This window comes from Rosa rugosa, chromosome 2 (assembly GCF_958449725.1).
Source record: "Rosa rugosa chromosome 2, drRosRugo1.1, whole genome shotgun sequence".
Classification (NCBI taxonomy): Eukaryota; Viridiplantae; Streptophyta; class Magnoliopsida; order Rosales; family Rosaceae; genus Rosa; species Rosa rugosa.
In genome coordinates this window covers 61,757,730-61,763,993 of record NC_084821.1, presented here as the reverse complement: position 1 = coordinate 61,763,993, position 6,264 = coordinate 61,757,730, and the positions used below count along the sequence as shown (strand labels likewise).

Here is a 6,264-nt window from a genome sequence, read left to right as displayed (position 1 = left end):
AAAATCTCCCAAACCAAGCACGAGGCGATTGTTTGAGACCATACAGAGACTTTCTCAATTTGCATACAAAATCACCAGGAGAAGCAACTACATACCCAGGTGGAAGGCTCATGTACACTTCCTCGGTTAACTCTCCTTGAAGAAATGCATTCTTGACATCAAACTGTCGGAGTGGCCAGTTTAAACTAGCAGCAAATGAGAGCAGAACCCGAATAGTGTTCATCTTGGCAACATGAGCAAACGTTTCATCATAGTCTATACCATACGTCTGAGTAAACCCCTTTGCTACAAGGCGTGCTTTGTACCGATCACTACTAGAATTTTGGCCTTAGACATCACGTCATTTAAATCGGTTCAGAAAACACGTGATGTGAAAAATATATTCTAACATCGATTTCTGAAAAACCGATTTCTATATATATAATTAACATCGTTTATTACTGTTGACCGATGTCTATATTTTGATTCCAAAATTTTCAAAAACGCAGAAAGACTAGGCGGCAAACAAAATTTTCCTACTTTACCTCACTCACTTTATCTCCAACATTCACACGCATACTCTCACTCTTCCCCGATACCCTATCCCTCTCGTCCTTCACCTCACCCCTCTCTCTCTCTCTCTCTATCTCTCTCTCCCCGTCCTAATCGAGCCAAAACCACAAAACCCTAGAACGAATTCGGAGAGATTTCGTTGTAGCTCCTCTTGGAGGTGGACTGGACGGAGATGTGTGGCCGTGCTTCTAGTCATCGCAAGAGGACGTGCAACTTGGCCTTGACTTGTCGAAGGAAGGCGAAGACGATGGTGGCTGCGGTGAGTCCACACTGGTGGTCGGAGATCGGTGACGGGGGAGAGAGAGTCCTCCAGATCCACTTTCTCTCTCCTCCATCTCTCTCTTGTCTGTGCTTTTCTCTGGTCTAGTCCTCTGGTCCTCTCCGGAAACCTAACTTTGATTGAGGTAAAAATTTCAGCTAATCTATCCAGTTAAATCTCTGGGCCTTTATCAATTTTCAGCTTTGTTGTTTGATTGGTTAGTTCGGAACTGGGAGGAAGCTCAATCAGTTCGCTCAACATCATAATTAAAGCCCTTGCAGAGTATATTCACATATCCACCCTAAATTGGATTTCTTTGTTGTTTGAGTGTAAATGTTGGTTGGGTTTTGGTAATCTTGATATTGAACTGGTTGGTTGTGTGTGCAATGTGCAATATGCAGTGAAGTGAGCCTGCGCAATCAAAGACTGCATTTGGTTTACAATGGAGTTGAGGTATATACTATCATTTGTTAGTTTCTTCTCTAGCAGTTTCAAGTTTAATGCATTTGGTAGTATACACACCTAGATAATAAAATTGATATGCTATGCTGTTTCCTATGGTACCATTAGATTGGTGGCGGAAGTCTGAGAATTTATAAACGTGAGGTGCAGCAAAAGGTTTTGGAAATTGTTGGCATCTCCAAATGAGAATTTATAAATGGAAGTTGTTGTCGAGTAAGCTAGTCAGGCAGAGTACTTGGCTTATTATTTAGTGTTTGTCCATGTCAATAAATTGTTTGCATTCACGATGTTAATGCTTGTATCCAACTTTGTTTGATTTCTCTTAGATAAACTAGACAGTTCATGTCTATGTATTTGGTAATTCGAATAACTGGATTTTGATTCTTTCTTTTACAGCTTTAATGTCCCAAGCTGTGCAGTACTTCTACTAGATTAAAGCTTCACATACTTTGGTGAGTTGTGCTTGGCAAGTTTGTGTCTTTATTGGTCTCTTGCTCAGTTATACTATATGGGTTTTGATTTCTAGGCTTAGTTTTGGCTGATTGCTCCCAGTTTGGAACTGGGTTTCTTTTATTCAAATTGCAAGTGTATGATATAGTTGCATATCTCTTTAGGTTTGATGAATGGGGTCTTTGGTTTTGTGGGGTTGACACGGAGAGTGGCTTTTGGGGCTTGTCTATATATTATGGGCATATTTTCTTCATGTGGGGTCTTAGAAATTTTCATTTATGCAGCACAACATGTGTGATTCTCTTAAAGGGAATAGCACAATATGATCTTTGCTTCAGTATTTTATTAGATTTTCTGCAATATATTCTGGTAGATTCCTCAGATTTCAGTTCAATTTTGTAATAATTTTTTTGTTGGTAGTTGATGTTTGGTTGTCCATAACTATAATAAACTTAAATTTGGGATCTTTCTCTCATTTATTCCCATACTTTGCCCAAATAAAAAGAGATACTTGTTGTCTACCGTTTTGGTGGTTTCTTCAACTGATATCGAGATGCTGTTTTTAGTTGCAGGTTTTCAAACTTCAACAGTATAAAAGAAGTCTATACAATAAATTTGGTTGATGTGTACATGTTGGGTTTGGAACTTGAAGCTTTATAGATGTTAAGAGGGTCTTTGAAGTCTATATCATACACATATTGTTAGGCTAATGCTGTGAAAATTCTCTTTGCCTAGAGAGAAGGATGTCTGCCCATGATAGTAGCTTTGGGTTAAAAGAGTGAGTAGCTCATGAGAGTTATTATTGGTTATCCCAAATGAGTTATTAGGAATTCATGCTGTTTATCAGTTCATTATTCTTGAATATATATATATATATATATATATATATATATATATAATTAATACTTCTCTGCTTTCCTTTTCAGGTAGAAGCTTTAAAAATGGCCCAGAGTCTTCACTTTACAGAAGAGGTTCGATCTACAAAATGTCATCTAGGTGATTTTAAGGTTAAGATAGAGTTTGACGACCTGAAGAATAAGGCCCTTCATACGTGCAGTTGCTTGAGTTCCCTTGTTAGTCAAATTGAGAGGTAAAGCATCTGTTCCTCCTCAATATGATGCAATGTGACAAAAAGCACCATGATATGTACTGCCTTGTGTTATATGAATAGCTTAAGTTTCCTTCTCAAGCTATTCTATATGGATGTTGGGTTGTTAAGAGGTAGAGAAACAGCAAGTGCAGTATAACGACTTGTTGTAGAATAATCATAAGGAGTTATCTAGGAAAATGATAATCCAATTAGTTTTTCACTTTGTTATTTCTTAGGCTGATATTGCTGATAAGGTGTATCATCGGGGTTGCATTTTCTTTGTAGGATCAACTTGCAAAAGAACAGAGCAAAGCAGAGGCATTATTAGCTATTGTATATGGAGAAGTTTAGAAGACTTCAATCTTGTTCTTTTCTTTTGCTGTTGTATATGGAGAAGTTTAGGCCATACGTCCCCTTCTCCCTACTCTTTGTACTCTTTTTATCAATAGTATTAATGAGAATTTTCTTTTGCTTACCACTGGTATTCTCATTGTGAAACTTCTCTAGCAAAGAAACTGATTTAGTAATCACTTCTAAAATAGAAATTGAAGCAAAAAGAACGAAAACATACAACAATTTGAAATAACAAACTGATGTTATAAATGACAAAGGACATCAGTTCTATCTATAAAACATATGTCTAATACTGATATATAAATCAATTTCTTATGTAAAACGATGTCATAGTAGGAAACAAAATCAGTTTTGTATAAATCAAACGATGTCTAGAGTCATTTTATACATCGGGAGCTTATAAGAAACTGATGTCTAGAGTCATTTTTAACATCGGCTAAAAACCGATGTCTGGGATTTCCTGATCTTTAACATCACCCACTAAGACATCGGATGGTTTTTTTTTTAACATCGGTTTCTGGCCGATGTCTAAGGCAAAAATCCTATTAGTGGATATTCACTGATCCATCTGCATTATGTTTCACAGTAAACACCCAACGACAACCTACAGCCTTCTTGCCTTGTGGTGACGACACAAGTTGCCAAGTATTGTTCTTCTGCAATGCCTCCATCTCTTCCTCCATTGCCTTCCTCCACCTTGAATCCCCCAATGCATCCTGCACTCTGTTAGGTATTGATACAGCAGATATTTGATTCACAAATGATTCATATGACCTAGACAACCTCCTAGTGGACATATAATTGGCTACTGGATATTTTGATTTGGCAGTAAGAGTAGGTTCATATCTTTTGGCTGATTGACCTCGAGTGGTCCTATTTGGTAACACATATTTCTCAACATTAGACTCACTATTGCTAGTACCAGTGGATGGACATACCTCAAATGGGTGATCTTCAGTACCAGGGAGTTGTGGGTCAGAGGTAGAAGTGATGGCAGGAGCTTCTGTTTCTGGAGGTGATGAGCTAATGCTCTCAACTGGATCGGTCAAAATACCTCCTGCCTGTGCGACATCTTCTCCGCTTCCTGATTCCTGCCCCTCTTCATGATACAGCTCTTCAAAATATGAATTCTCCCCCTGAAGAGCTGTATCTGAGGGGGGAAAATAACTCATGTCCTCAAAGAAAGTAACATCCATAGTGACATAGTATTTTCTGGTTGGTGGATGATATCACTTGTACCCTTTCTGATAACCTCCGTAGCCCACAAACACACACTTAAGCGCTCGGGCATCCAACTTAGACTGCTGGTTTTTAGGAATATGGACAAACGCAACACAACCAAAGACACGAGCTGGAAGATTATGAAATGAAGGTAAGGAGACATGAGATGCAAGAACCTCAAATGGAATTCTTCCCTGAAGGACACTAGATGGAAGACGATTGATAAGATGGGAGGAAGTATGTACAGCATCGCCCCAAAGATACTTAGGCATATGAGCACTAAAGAGAAGGGCACGAGCCATATCAAGTAAATGACCGTTTTTCCTTTCAGACACTCCATTTTGTTCTGGTGTTTGTGGACATGTGGTTTGGTGAACAATCCCATGGGTTTCGAAAAACTCTTGGAAAACATGATTAACATATTCCCCCCCCCCCCATTGTCAGAACGAAGGACTTTAATAGTGCTATGGTATTGTGTTTGAACAAGGGTACGAAAAGTTTGAAAAGCTGGAAAGACTTCATCTTTGGTTTTAAGAAGAGCAACCCATGACAATCTCGTACAATCATCAATAAATAACACAAAATATCTTATACCGGACACAGTGGGTTCTCGAGAAGGTCCCCAAACATCAGAATGAATCAACTCAAAAGGAATAACACTTTTATTAGAAACAATAGGAGAATAAATAGCACGATGACTCTTGGCCAAGACACATGTTTCACAATGAAAAGCAGACTCATCCACACCAATAAACAGAGTAGGCATGGTTTTTCTCATAAGACTAAAAGAGGGATGCCCTAAACGGCGATGCCACAACCAAATTTCACTTAGCTTATCAGAATTCGAAGTCAAAGCGGCGCGGGAATGTGCTCTTGGTTTCTCCCCTGCGTATGTCTGATCCAGATGGAACAACCTGCCCCTCAGATACCCCCGACCGATTAACTCCCTGGTGAGAAGATCCTGAAAAATCACATACACAGGATAAAAGGTTACGAAGCATTTAGACTCAGTATTCAATTGTGGGACAGATATCAAGTGATGAGACAAGTCAGGCACATATAACACATTATGAAGTTCTAAAGTGGGAGTAATACGCACTGACCCTGACCCTAACACATGAAAAGCTTCACCATTGGCATTGGTGACATAGGACACTGAAGGGGAAGACAATTCAGTAAAATACGATTTATCATAAGTCATATGATCGGAGGCACCAGAATCAATAATCCATGTATCAGAACCAACAAAGTTAGAAACCTTTAAAGCCATACCAATCTTACCACGACCAGCTATAGATGTTGTAGGAGCAGCCCCACCTGCTGTATGATGATCCTGTCCAGCCACTCCATAGAAATCTGGGTATTGGACCAATTGAACAGCAGCTGTTTTTGCCTTAGGACGATAGCCTTGCTTTTGAGGTTTAAGGTGTGGGTTTAGTTTCCAGCAAGTCGCTCGAACATACCCAACATCATTCCAATAAGTACATTGCGGACGAGGGCGATTAGGAAAGCCTGGTGGAGGTCCTTGCTGATAAAGTGGGACTGATCTTTGTTGTTGGAGAAATGGTGCTGGTGATTTTGCTTGAATGGCTAGGCTAGACACTACAACCTGTGCATGTTTGATACTGTCCTGTTGAGACTCATCCTTGCAGATGTATGTAAAAGCTGTGTTTAGACTAGGAGGGTCTGTCATTCTGAGCAATTCTCCCTTAGCATTGCTATGCTTATCATCAAGCCCTCTCAAGAATACATGAACTCTTTCAAGTTCCTTCTCCTTCTGGTACCACACAAGATCTTCCTGATTCTTGATCTTGCAAGGACGCTTCTGATCAATTTCAGCCCATACATTCTTCAGCTTGGTGAAATACACAGCTAT

The 6,264-nt window shown here is 39.4% G+C and overlaps 1 long non-coding RNA gene across 1 annotated transcript; it reads left to right on the top strand.

Moving 5' to 3' along the window:
- Window positions 1–1,018: 1,018 nt before the first annotated feature.
- LOC133728471 (uncharacterized) lies at window positions 1,019–3,277 on the top strand. The gene is made up of 4 exons (XR_009855864.1): window positions 1,019–1,264; window positions 1,382–1,486; window positions 1,670–1,725; window positions 2,650–3,277. It is a non-coding gene; the product is annotated as an uncharacterized LOC133728471 (long non-coding RNA).
- Window positions 3,278–6,264: the final 2,987 nt, after the last annotated feature.